Below are 13,063 nucleotides of genomic sequence, written 5' to 3'. Positions count from 1 at the left end.
CTGTTATAAGAAAGAACATAGATATAAATGATACTTATATGCTGCAAACTTCAGGAAAAATGACAAAGACACTGTAATTCCTGCTACGATGATTAGCTATGAGTGGAACATGCTGGTCAGTTTGGATATTTTTTGCCTGTTGAAAGTACTCATGGCACTGGGGGGAGGGGCAGAGGGGATAGGAAATTGTCCCATATTTTCTTTCTCGTGTCTTCCTTTAAAACTGAAGACACCACAAATGGAGAAGCCATCTGAAAAAAAGTAAGTTAGACCCCATTGCTCGTGTGTTTGTAACGAACATGGCAGGGCTCCTGGGTCTGGGATCATGCCCCCCCAGCCACTGCCAGTGAAGTAAGTTCTTCCTGCAGGCCTTCAGTGCCAGGGATGTGGTTGCCTTATTTTTGTTCAAAGAACTATGGATTCTGTTTAAGGCTACCAGCTGCATTCAAGACAATGTTTGTACTGGCTCACTAGCTTCTCTAAAGCTGAAATATCTGACTTGTGCCAAGTCTTTGATCTGACCCTTGACTTTTTTCATTCTCCTGTCTCTAGATGCTGACAAATGGGTAATAGCCCATCCAGAGGCTGAATTGCCAGGCACAGATCTGTTACCATACCTAGACAACTCATCTGATACAACGCTACGGAATTAAAATCAAAGACTTACATTGATTTTCTAGAAAGAGAAAAGCTAGGTGAGTATATTTTGCAGTCTTGCTGTATAGCCAAGAGGCTTTCTGTACAGAACATAGTGTTCCTGTGTGCCTTTTTCATAAGGCCATTGACAGTGCACCCAGACTGTGTGTGCTTTTTAGTTGTAAGAAAAATGCTGGTAAAGCTCACAGGATTTCATGATCTAAGGTATTCCACGTTATAAAATGAAAGTGGAAAGTGTATTAATTTTGGAAAATAAGTTGCCTATTGCATAAAGGCATTTGTGTTTTTTTTTTCTACTGTGAATTACTGAAGCCTAATTTATATATATACATGTACTATATATATGTATTATATATATGTATTATATATATATATGTATATATATATACACACACTGTCTTTCTCTTTATCGCTATCTCATCCCTGTCCTTCATCATCAGGAAAAAAAAAAAAAAAGTTTCTTGAGAAGAAAACATGTACAATTATATTTTGCTGTATTTTGCTTCACCTTTAGGTAAAGATGGATTTTCCCCCCACACCAAGGAGAAGCACAGTCACTTCTTCGCCATGGATTCTATTATCTTCTTGCCTGAAGAGCTTAGATCTATTCAACTGTGAAATAACTTGTCCCCATATTATGCAACCTTGATAATTCTCTGTTTGGCATTACTCACAGATGTTCAGTATGGGAGCATCTACAAAGGAAGGTAAGAAGTTGAACGTACCACCACAACTTTAAACTATTAAAAAAAAAAAGTTTATGTGTCTTAGGAAGGTGTGAAATAAGAACACAGAAAAAGTGTCTTTAAAATAAGAAATTGTAAGAAATCTAGTTTGTGTAAACACATATACACATGCTCACACATTATGGAGATGTTAGAAGCATTGCCGCAATTCAAGATGGTAGGTTGAAATGTACAGTTAACACAGTACTAAAATCCCTTTTCTTCAGTGACTGAACTTGGTATCCGCCTTTGACAATCTAACACTTTAGAAGATAATTTAATTCTGGCTGTGTTTTTGTTAAACATCTTTCTGGCTTGCAGAGGAAATCTCTTCTGCCTTCTCTTGCTTGTTCTGTATTTATAGGCTGGATTAAACATTTCAAAATGTTTGGGTTGAATTTTTCATTTAAGACATGTAGGACATATATGATCCTTTCCACAGCCAAAGGCAACTGTAGGACATTGCAAACATTTCAGTATTCTGTGCTTCATGGTTTCTTCTGTGTATTGTACAGGCATGTGTGAATGTGTCTGTGTGAATGAAAGGGAGCTCACATGGACGAGTGAGGCAGTAGAGATTTTTGCAGAGCCTGAACAACACCTGGGTTTGACCTTGACAACAGATTAAAGAAGTAGATTTTTGAGTTAAAGTGTCAATTGAATGAAGCTTGGAGCTGTAAACAGAAAAAAAGAAGGAAAAAAATAAAAAAGAGCCTCACTTGATTCTTTGTACGCTCAGATTTTGTACCCAGTTACCAATAAATAGAAATGCAACAGTTCCACCATTTTTTCCTCTTAACCATAAAACCCTTGATGACACTAAATATTCATTCCTCTGCTTGGGTCGAAATAGATACTACAGCCCATATCCTTCCAGGCATTCTCATCCTATCATCCTAAAATAGCATTTTATTCTTCTGCTTTCCTGTTGATATTACATCCAGAGTCTAACAATATCTTGAACATAGTCCAATTCTGACATTTCAAATGTGAGCAGATTTAGTCTGTTTTTCAGGATACTTTATAGTGAACCACACAAAGATTAATCAGTAACCCTGCCCCAGTCTCCAGCTAGATTTTTCACCTTGTTTCAAACCAATGTTTTAGACCAGGACATAGTTTACTATGAATACTAGTATATGAATGTATAGTATACAAGAAAGAAAATGTATGTTAGTACTTGGAGTGACTGGAAGCTGAGAAGTGTATAAAGTTGATGAAATTTTTGCAGATGGAAAGTTAAATGGCAGTGACTATAAGAGCTGTGTTAAATGAAGGCATATTGGTATTTGTATGGTGCCTGAAGCTAAAACAGATTACACTTTTTTTGAGGAGAATGTGTCTGTGTTCTGTGATTCCTTTCCCATCTACCTCCATGATGTCAGCTGGGCATTCCCGAGCACAGGAATGCCAATGGACATACCTAGATCTCCAAGAGATTTCTGTTTTTGATCCTGTTCTTTTTCAAGAGTGATAACATATTCTCTAAAACAGTTTAAATGCTAGATGCTGTTGTTTCAATTGGTTCTTTAGAAAATCATTTTACTATATACAATATTTTTCGTTCCTTCAATAATTTAAAAAAAAAAAAAGATTGTTTTTATGTCTTTCTGCCAAAATACCGAGAACATTTGAACAGGTAAAATATACATTTGACAAGCAAGAACATTTTAAAAGAATATGGTTCTCTGTTGCATTACACAATGCTGTTAACAATTATAAAAACCAATTCCAAACATACTCTGAAAGGTTTTTAAGGAATTTGGCAGTTTACAATGTTCACCTATATAAAAGCAGAGTAATTTTATGAATTGACTGATTCAGACAATGACTTTTGGGACCACTAGAAACTTACTTCATCAAATTAGAGCTATTGAGATCATAGTTCAACAAGCCACCAGCTGTGGGAAGCCCATCTCCTGCACCAGTTGAGTTTCTTGAATCACTCAAGTTGTTCTGCTGAGAGCGTGTGCTTGCTGAGTCATGAACCGTACATTTTTCTAAGAGTATTTATGGTGTTAACTTACTCTAATTAATCAGCAAGGTACCAAAGCATTTTATGAATAGATTAGATTTACTCTAGAAAAGAATAAAACACAAATAAATTCATATGCTAAATAGTGATAGTTATATCACACTTGATTCATTGTTAATTCAGTGAATACTGAAGTGGGAGTGAAAAGTTGTTGCCACCTGGAAGGGGACTTCCACTTTGTGTACGACAAATAAATATTTCTACATCAATCCTCCTCATCATCAGAGCAAAGCCTGTGACCCACCACTTCAACACAATCACCAGTCTCTTAATTTGATTTTAGAGTTGAAGTCCTGAGGGACAAAATTAATACTGTGCTGGAGACAGTGCAAGTATTGTGAGGTCTTCCCTTTGTGAGAAAATGTAGTGCGTGGTGTAGTACTTCAACATGGAAAATGGACTTTGTGACTTCTGCAAAGTCATAATCTTACTCTTAATGCTTTGGTAGTCTAATTAATGTAAATAGACAAGTCTAAATAATTGCTTTGGGGTCATCTTAATTAGAACTTCCATCTTTTAATTGGCAGAGAGATTAATTAAGATATACCCTCAACCATCTACTAAATATCCCTTATATTTTATGAAGAATTATTCCAGATCTACTCAAATACAGACCAAGAATACTAATCCTACTTCACCCTTCCACTCTGCTGCTGGTAATGCTAAGAAGAAAAACCTTCTTGCATGTGTATGCTAAATCACAAAGAAACTCTGGCACCTGGCTCCCTGCTTTTCCCATGCATGGATGAGCTATGGAAGAACTGGCTGTCACCACTGTAAGCCCTTCCCTGGATGAGCATTAGATGTGTCCAAGCCTTGTCAACTGCTGCCGGCCCCTGGAAGAGGAGCTGCAGGCCTGCAGCCATGGTAGGATGCCTAGGATGCTCTCTGCGGTAAGGAGCTTAAAGCATGGCTGATGTGAGGGGGTTTTATGCACAGAACATGTGAGTTCTGATGGACTCCACAAAGTCAGCACTATAATTTGGGATGAGTACATCTGCACTGAGTCCTGGGGGAAAATGTGAAAGCCAAAAAAACTGGAAGGTGGCAACTCCAACCATGGGCTTCTGAAAGGTTTAAGTAATTCTGCACCCATTTACAGCCAATCCTTGGTGCTGATGTTCAGTTTCTGTTCTTCAATTCAGATGGGGCTTGGGTAGAGCTCTTAGGACAACCTAAAGCCAGGCTGCTTTTGAGTGCACGTAGCACTTACTCAGTCCAGGGAGAGGCATGCCTCTGCATAAAAATTGAATTTTTCTGATGAAAAATGAAATCTTAACTACCAACCTATGGCAAATAATTCCTCTTCTGCTACCAATCATGCAAAGAGCTCTCAAGATAGTCTGGTGTCAGAGTGATTAAATGTAGTTGAAATGCTTGTGGAGCAAAGAGACTAGTTAGCAGATTTGTTGCCAAATCAGATACTTCTTGATTAAACACTAGAACAAAAAGTCAACATTTCCTCTTTCCAATAGGGATTCTGTCTTGTCCAGTCAACGTTAAGATGAAAAATGTGCCCAAGAGTGTTGAGTTATACTTTAACAAATGGTGTCTTTTGAAATCCCATTTACACAGGAGGTGTGATCCCACCAGAACTCCTCCATCACCTTAGAGAAAGCCAGGAAAGCAGATGAGTTGAGATTGCTGCTAGAGGATATGGTTTCTATTAGTGTTTTCCTCAGAGGAGAATGTATAAATAACTCACTCATGGACTGGTACAATCTGTCGGGGGGGGCAGCAGTTATATAAATATGTTCCTCCTGTTTCTCTCTCACCAAAAATAGCCCATTTCTACCACAGCTGCATACAAAAAAATAGGTAAGTTAGAAGGTAGGATTGAGACTTTTTTGCACAACAGATTCAGACTTCTGCAGAACAGCTCAGAAACTACAACTGTGTATAGTCTTTTTTTTTTTCTAATAAAACTGCACATACCCTGCCATGAAAAGAAATACATTTCCAGTATTTCCTGCAAACATAGATTTTAGATTTAGAAACAAAAAATACATTACACTACCAGATAAAATTATGGAAAATATGCTGCTTAACCTGTGAAGCCAGGCACACTGTATTAACGTTGTATAGTAAATAAATAGTATAAAACAAAACCACTATGTTAATAAAAATATATTTGCCTTCCAAATTATTTTGGTAATCCAATGAAGCCTGAATTAGCAATGTACCTTCATTACTGCACCGAAGTCAGGTCAGAATGTTTATTACTTTTAGGTCAGATCTTTATTACTTTTTCATTAAAAACAAAACAAAGCATATTTTGTCTCACGCTTTGCTAATCAAAAGAGATGACAGAGTTCAATGTATATGATGTGATCCAGCTGGCTTTTTTTTTTTTTTTTTTCTCAATATTGAAATGCTGCTAAATGCTTAGATTAAAAAGGTGCTAGAGCAACCTACCTGCACCTATCCTGCCCCAACAAAACCTGTGTGAGGAGTGACTCTAGACCATTAATAGTGGGGACAGAGGATATTTCTGTTGTGGAAGCAATGTGTGTGTGTACTTGTGTGTGTGAGAGACAGAGGGAGACCACACCTCTACTTTTCTGAAGTGCAGACTTGAGGAAAAAACAGAGAGGGGAAAAAACAAACAAACGCGAGAGGACATTTCAGCCTGGCAGACCAACATAAAGAAGCTGTGAGCACTCTGAGCAGAGATGCTGCTTCTTGTTTGATTCCTCCAGCATTCAAGGAAACATGTCTGTTTTCTTAAAAAAAAAAAAAAAAAAAAAAAAAAAAAAAAAAAAAAACACAGGTCTGCTTCAAAGAGCCACCAGCCTCCAGCACCAGTTTCTTCTCCTAGGCAGAACAGCCTGGAAAATCCTGAATGTGTCACTGAATGCTCAGGTCAAAGGAGCAATTGTTGCTTCCAAGCTCTTGTCATCTAAGTGCCACTACTAAGACAAAGGCCTCTGAAGGATCCTGGCAGTGGGGGACCACCCACAGGCCGTTTGAAGAAATAAAAGTAGTCCAATGAGGAGTGTAATGCTATTTCATTTTCTGAAATGGAGACATCTGTCCTCACCTCCTGATTGTCCAGAGTAATTACAGCATTGTGGCAACATGTTCATTTACCCTTGGGCAACATAAGGTGCCTTAACTGGAATGTTTTCCCCCAGGGAAAAGAAATACAAGCAGATCAGGGTTATGAGTGAAAGCCACTCATTAGAAATCTTCTCATCTACAACCTTCCCTCTCCTCTGGGTATAAATATCCCTTCTCCAACACAGTCCTCAGGCACTAAATCCTGCAGGGCAGTATCAGTATGTCACAGCGATGAGCTATAGCCAAGTATGTGACTTACACTGGGCTGATCCCGTGAGGGGCTGTAGAATTACTCTGCCACAACCCAGCTGTCCTGAAATGATATAACAGATAATAAAACTAAGACTGGTACCGAATAAAAGTTACCCTTAGGAAATATGTATGGGACTATTTTTTGAAACAGAACCATAGCCTTCTTTAATTCCTCACCAAACAGAAAACATGTTCAAGCTAGAAGAGAAATAAGTAGCAGTTTCCAAAATCACTGTTTTACTGCTTAAAGACAGTTAGTGACAATCTGTACATTTGTAATGGATCTACACTTTTATGTAGGCTTTTGTCTGTCTTAAAGGACCTGGATAAGTAAAGGACAGCAATGTGAGAGCACGTTGAATGGCTGTGTTCCTGCACCCAGAGACTCCAGCAATAAGGATGACCTCTTCAGGACCATATAGATACCGCTTAGCATCTTGTAAGTATACACAGCTGAGCTCCAGACATCCTGTTTAGACCTTCTGGTTAAGAAGTTGCAAGGAATCAACCACAGAAGTCTGTTTGTTAACAGGTTGAAGAGGTCTCAAGTTCTGAAACCAGTCATATCTCTTTTGTTCTGTTTTTGCTAACAAAAGTGTTTTGAAGTAGAAATTCAGATTCCCCTTCTGCCAGGACTGCTTGATTTTGGTTAAAGCTGAAGAAAACTGAAAGCTAATTATTTCCTGCTTCAAGCACAGTAGAGAGTTTATTGGAATGTTCCCTGTAATCCTATCAGAAGTGTTATAGGAACTCAGTAATAAATGAGCTGCCAATTAATTAAGTGTCATATAGACAGACCACTCCAGAAATTGTTGGTTTCTTTTTTTCCCCCTCCTGCATCAAATCAGTTGTTACAAATCAGGAAGAAGGTATTCACTGGAGTTTAATTCAAAACATTATGATTGCAGAATATTTCACTCAGGGTGAAATTCATCCTGAGTGAATTAATGTTAAAAAATAAGTAGAAATATGATTAGTTCCACCGTTAAAATGTAATTTATTTGGGTACAGTTCTTGCACTTGCATTTTTTTTTTTATTTAGGCATTTTAAAAATGGGTAACATAAAATTGGAACTTCCGTCATTTTTAATAGGATTTTTAATAACATCTCTCCCTAATTGCATTTAAATTACATTTTAGAGCATTAACATTCATTCTTCATCAAGACAATCTGAAATACAACAGCATCTTCTTGTGTGTCAGGAGGGAAAAGAGGGTGATTGTTTTTTGCAGATGTTAGTAGTAGGATGAAAGGGCCAGTTTCAAACCATTTACTTATTTTAAGCCAGTTTACTACAGGTGTTTTGGAATTGGAAGCTGTGCTCTGAAAGAAATCCATGTGGACACTTTTCTGCTTTACTCAGCTAAATACACATTTGCAAGGAAAAAAAAAAATAGGCTGCTGCATAGTCTAAAGAAAACTGGCCTAAGTGTATTCATTCAGTGACAGTACTAAGAAGATACTAAGGAATAAGTGTAAAATATATTAACTATGCCATGAAGATACCTCTTTGGGGTGCTCTGTGTTAAGTACGCTGTGGGGAACTCATGAAAGGGGAGCAACCTGTTTGGTTTTGCTCTGGGACATTGACTGCCGGGTAGCAAGTGTACTGTGTGTTAGTATCTCAGCTGCTCCATGTGCTGGATAAGGCAACTTATTGTGATACTTGTGTGGGGGTGCTCAGAGGTGCAAAGAGAGGCCTAGTGCAGACATTCTTGAATTATCTGTGCTTCAGGTCTCTTGTTTTCCAGGAAACTCTGCTGGCTTGTACACCTATATGCAGCAGCAAAATCTTGATGACGTTTACTGAGTTCCTGATGAGTGGCAGCTCAAGCAAATAAAAAGCCTTTAAGAATGGCGAAAAGAAAGGAAAAATGTTCCTTTGCTACCTAAAAACATTTCATACAGAATAATCAAAGACAAACAGAAGGATAGATGTAGATGTGTATGGTGTTTTATACCTGAGCTAAGACTGAGGATACTGAAAATGCTGATTGGCACAACAACTCCTGCTGCTGGCCATGCTAAGCCTTTACAATAACTTGGGGCGTGGTTTTGGATTTGTAAGGCAATATCAAGAATTCATTGAAATAGATCGTGCTTGGAATATGGAATAAAACGTCTGTGTAAGAAAATTTCCACGGACTTATTAACAAGGCAGAGAAGAGAAACAACGACAAAAGAAAACAAACAAAAATTCCTCATTCCTACCACTCAAATTAAAAATGTGTCTTCTCATCTCAACAGACTGACGCTATTAAAACAGATGACACTGATTCCTGAAATCCCTCCAGCACATTGCCAAGTAGCAAAGTTGTCTTTTAAAATAATGCCATTTGCAAGCACATCCAAGAAGTATCACTGAATGACCAGGAAAACAAAAGTCTGTTCCTTTTGTCCTGGTGTTGCAGGCTTTCCTGAGCCAGTCAGGTACTGACAGAATTGCAGCCTGGGATCCAGAGCTACAAAAAGGGAGGAGGCTGGACAGGAAGAATGACGCAGGAGAAGCAAACACTCTCTCAGGCTGCATTGCTCTTGCCCAATATCCTGCAAGCCAGAGGGCTGCAAGAGGCAGGTGCTGCTTATTCTCCCCATGGAAAGAGCAAGGCTGAACACACTGAGTGCTCTGGGTAGGACAGCTAAACCCCAGGATCTGGTGCATCAGCATCTGTGTTTTATCCTCACAGTTACTTGGCTGTGCATGCCACTTTTAAGCTGAAGTTCCTGCTTGGGAAGTCATTGTTAAAACATTTTTATCCTGAACCTATGTTGCTGCCTGCTTTGACATGGAAAGCTACAAAGACTGAGCTTAAAGACATTGGTCTGTCTACCTTTATCTCCACTCACAGCTACCCCACCTTGAGTGTAAGTCTCAGCAGCTGGTAGATTTTGAAACATTGTGCACAGCCCTTGCTTTGAAGCTTATCCCTGGTAAGAAATAACTCATTGAAATCTCCCACTAAGGCACCAACTTCCCTCATCAAATATTCTTTATGAATGTTCTTTATGATTTTCTTCCCCTATAATTTATACTGGAGAATATAATACCCAACAAAAATTAATAACAGCAGCCCCTGAACACTTTGTGGTCAAACTGATCCAGCTTTCTGTTAATGGCCCTTGTGTCTGACTTACCATTGTGTCTGACTGCCTTCCAGTCATTTATGTGTGCAGCCTGTGCTGCCAGCATGGCTGGAAAATCTTGTATTTGTTTAGAGAAGCAAAATTGGAAGAAAAAAATCTCATGGGCAAATTCACAGAGGAAGAAACTTAGTAGCAAAACTAAGAACTGTATTTAAAGTTTAATCCAGGATTTTAAGTGTGTATTCTGTCTACAGTTTGGCATAACCGACAATTGTTGATTGCCTGAGCCTTCACTAATGTTGGAGTAATGTGGAAAAACAACTCGATTGTTTTCTGAGATGAAGACTGCTTTGTTTGCTGGCCTGCCCATATTCTTACTACATTTGCTTTCCATGATAGTGCCAGGTAAAAACAGGAAGAGATGAATATTTTACAGGGAACACAGCTTAGAGAGACAGTCAGAGGACTACACGGGCATTTATATATATACCAGTTGGGGAATGGCAGTCATATTCATCTCATAAAAGGCTGAAGCTTGTGAGCTGCAGGACACGTAGCCTCAGCAGCTCTTCAGGTACCCATTATCCAGGTGTTTCTTCAATTTAAAAAAACACCGTTAAAAGGACTGTTTATACTCTTGCCACAAAGACATTACTCATACATAGCTATTAGTCATAACTGACGGAGCCCTTTTTTAAAATTGCAGGCAGCTAAGTTTTGGGGAGCTCGTTGTCTTTTTTTTTTTTTTTTCTCTTATGAAGTGGCAATGAAAATGGCTGGTGCTTTCAGAGGGTATGGCTCAGTGGTGGTGCAGTCATGCCAAGCAAGCTGTAACGAAGAATGACATTTGGGTCAGAGAAGGGCTGGTACTGCATTAATTGTTTATCTGCATGGATTTCCATTGAATTAGTTCTGTTTTAGTGTCTAGATATATTTGACACATCTATTTCGATTTTAAATGTACTGTCCAGAAGACTGCAAGTGCTGACAATATTTAAAATGGCATTTTAAAGACAAAAGACACCCATGTTAGGGAGAAGTGATGGCTTAAGAGAATGACACCACAATGACACCAATTAGCTTATGAAATAAGAGCAACCTTGTAATGGACATGTACAATAACAGGGACACTTGTTACCTCTTGAATAACTGGGTTAATTGATTATACAGTTAGATTATAGTCTGATCTAAGGCATAAATCAGAGGACTTTTGTTTGAACTGCAGCATGTCTTTTAAGAAAAAAACAATCCCAACTTTATTTTTATATCGTTTCAAAATCCTTAAGAAATTCAGGAAAGGCTGCCAATAATATGAAATATGAAAGACACTCTTTCCCTTTGTCTCTCTGTCTCTCTTTAGAGATATAGAAGCCTGCATTGGAGAGAGTCTGCAGTTCTTTCCCTGGTAGCAAAGAGGAGCTACTCCAGCTGAGAATTGGTGTACTAGAGGTAAGGAAGACTCAGCTGGGAAGGAAACATCCTCTGTAACACCATCAAGTGATAAAAGCTATGGGCTCTGGATTTTACTAGCCTTTTAATCTCTTGTTTTTCAACCTTTTGAAGAAAAAGCTTCACATATTTTTGAACCCACTGGCATGTTCTTATGAACTGTTAAGAGTGTAAAAGAATTTTTTGCTACGCTTTGTGTAACTTAAATTCACTATGAAAGCTTGTGGGAAGAGCAAGCCTGGGACCAGAGATAAAACTGATAGAGAGACCTGCTAGAAATAACTGTGTAGAGCTTCAAGACTCCAGAGTGGGCAGTAGTTGGTATCTTACATTGGATCATAAATTATTTCAATCACTTTCACTCAGTCCCCTGTGCAGCCTTACAATTAAAAAGTACATTATTATCACTCTCTTAAAACCCATCAGAGGTAGCAAGAGGAGAAATTATTACTTATTAGACTGGATGGATACAGTAGGGAAAACCAGACATACAAGATGCTCTTCAAGTCTTGATGGAAAGTGGGTACAAATTTTGGTGACTTCTGGGTTCTGAATGTCAGTATGCACACTGTTAGATGATCTTTCTGTTTTAATTCATTTGTATAGTTAGTAGATCTGATGAAATACCGAGGCTAAAATTAACTGAAATATTCTAAAATTGTATAGAATTTAAAGTCATGCAATTACAATTGGCTTTTCCCCAGTTATGCCCATTTTTTTAAGCCCTCCTTGTTTCTAAAGGATTTTCAACAATGCTGTGAAGCCCATCGAGAAGTTCTGACGTACTGTCACAGAACTCTACAGTAATCAGAGGTGTTTTTCATTACTAGAAACCAACCCTGGGAATGACTAGAAATAACTATAACATTGTGTTTAATTTTGTGCGAAATGCATTTGAAAAATGAGTGTGTTGATTACACATATCAAAGTGTAGATTACTGAGAAAGAAGATGGTAGTATTAATCGGTATTTTCTTAAGCTTTGGTAATGCAAATTCAACAATGAGTGCAAGTAAGTGAAAGTAGAAGCATGGGTGTCCTTATCAAAACAGAAAAGCTGCCAAGACTCTGACATCAAAGCAGTCCCTGCTCAGTGGCTACCCAGTGTCAACCATTCAGCCCTTTGAACACAAAATACAGAGTAAATGGGATCGAAAACAACCGGGCACTGACAATGAACAGCAGACAAAGGTGAGGTGTCCGTGACCAAAAAAGATATGTGTGTGTGAAAATGTGCATTTCTCTGCAGGTCTTTGCAAATATCAAGGTTTTGTGTTTCACTGTATAGAATAAAAGGACAAAAAATCTAAGGCTTGTGATCATGTTTTAAAATGCTTGAGACTCGAAACACTTTTGTTTGAAGAGGCAAACTACTGCAGCACTTTCATATTTGTGATACACCACCCAGTGTTATTTGGACATCATCAAATCATTTTACAGTCTCAAAATATTTTTCAGAGATACAGCCTGAAATTGGAAGATGATGTTCAGGTATTTTTTTTTCCTCTAGCATGTGGCAATTATGATGAATCAGAGTTTATTCTGTGTTCTGTTGATCACCATAGTAACCTTACTCCCTGCATTTAATAGGAAACAAAAAGTTATTTACTTGGCAGGGATGGAGTTCTGGGAAGCACTGGTTTACGAACACTGGCAAAATATTTTAATGGCACTATTTGCTTCTCAGGTGGTTATGTGTACCTGTAATTGGATCTTCAACCGTCATACAGACTTCACAAGAAGAAATTTATTGTACCGAAAATGCATTAATTAGGAACACAGCTATTTTCTATTCTTATCT

The 13,063-nt window shown here is 38.2% G+C and overlaps 2 long non-coding RNA genes across 12 annotated transcripts in view; one reads left to right on the top strand and one right to left on the bottom strand.

The window, feature by feature from the left end:
- LOC116494434 overlaps positions 1–13,063 on the bottom strand; it is a 232,147-nt gene that overhangs the window by 21,431 nt on the left and 197,653 nt on the right. The window lies entirely within an intron of this gene.
- Positions 1–13,063, top strand: part of LOC116494432 — a 90,140-nt gene that overhangs the window by 73,650 nt on the left and 3,427 nt on the right. For 7 of the 9 annotated variants that reach the window (XR_004253871.1, XR_004253865.1, XR_004253867.1 and 4 more), the window contains 5 exons: positions 553–695; positions 1,172–1,364; positions 4,004–4,310; positions 7,049–7,168; positions 11,175–11,263. This is a non-coding gene — a long non-coding RNA (uncharacterized LOC116494432). Of the gene's footprint in view, positions 1–552; positions 696–1,171; positions 1,365–4,003; positions 4,311–7,029; positions 7,169–11,174; positions 11,264–13,063 lie in introns of all 9 variants that reach the window. The other 2 variants (XR_004253869.1, XR_004253870.1) reach the window with 2 other exon arrangements.

Source organism: Aythya fuligula, chromosome 13, assembly GCF_009819795.1.
Source record: "Aythya fuligula isolate bAytFul2 chromosome 13, bAytFul2.pri, whole genome shotgun sequence".
NCBI lineage: Eukaryota > Metazoa > Chordata > Aves > Anseriformes > Anatidae > Aythya > Aythya fuligula.
This window is presented reverse-complemented; position numbering and strand designations above follow the sequence as displayed.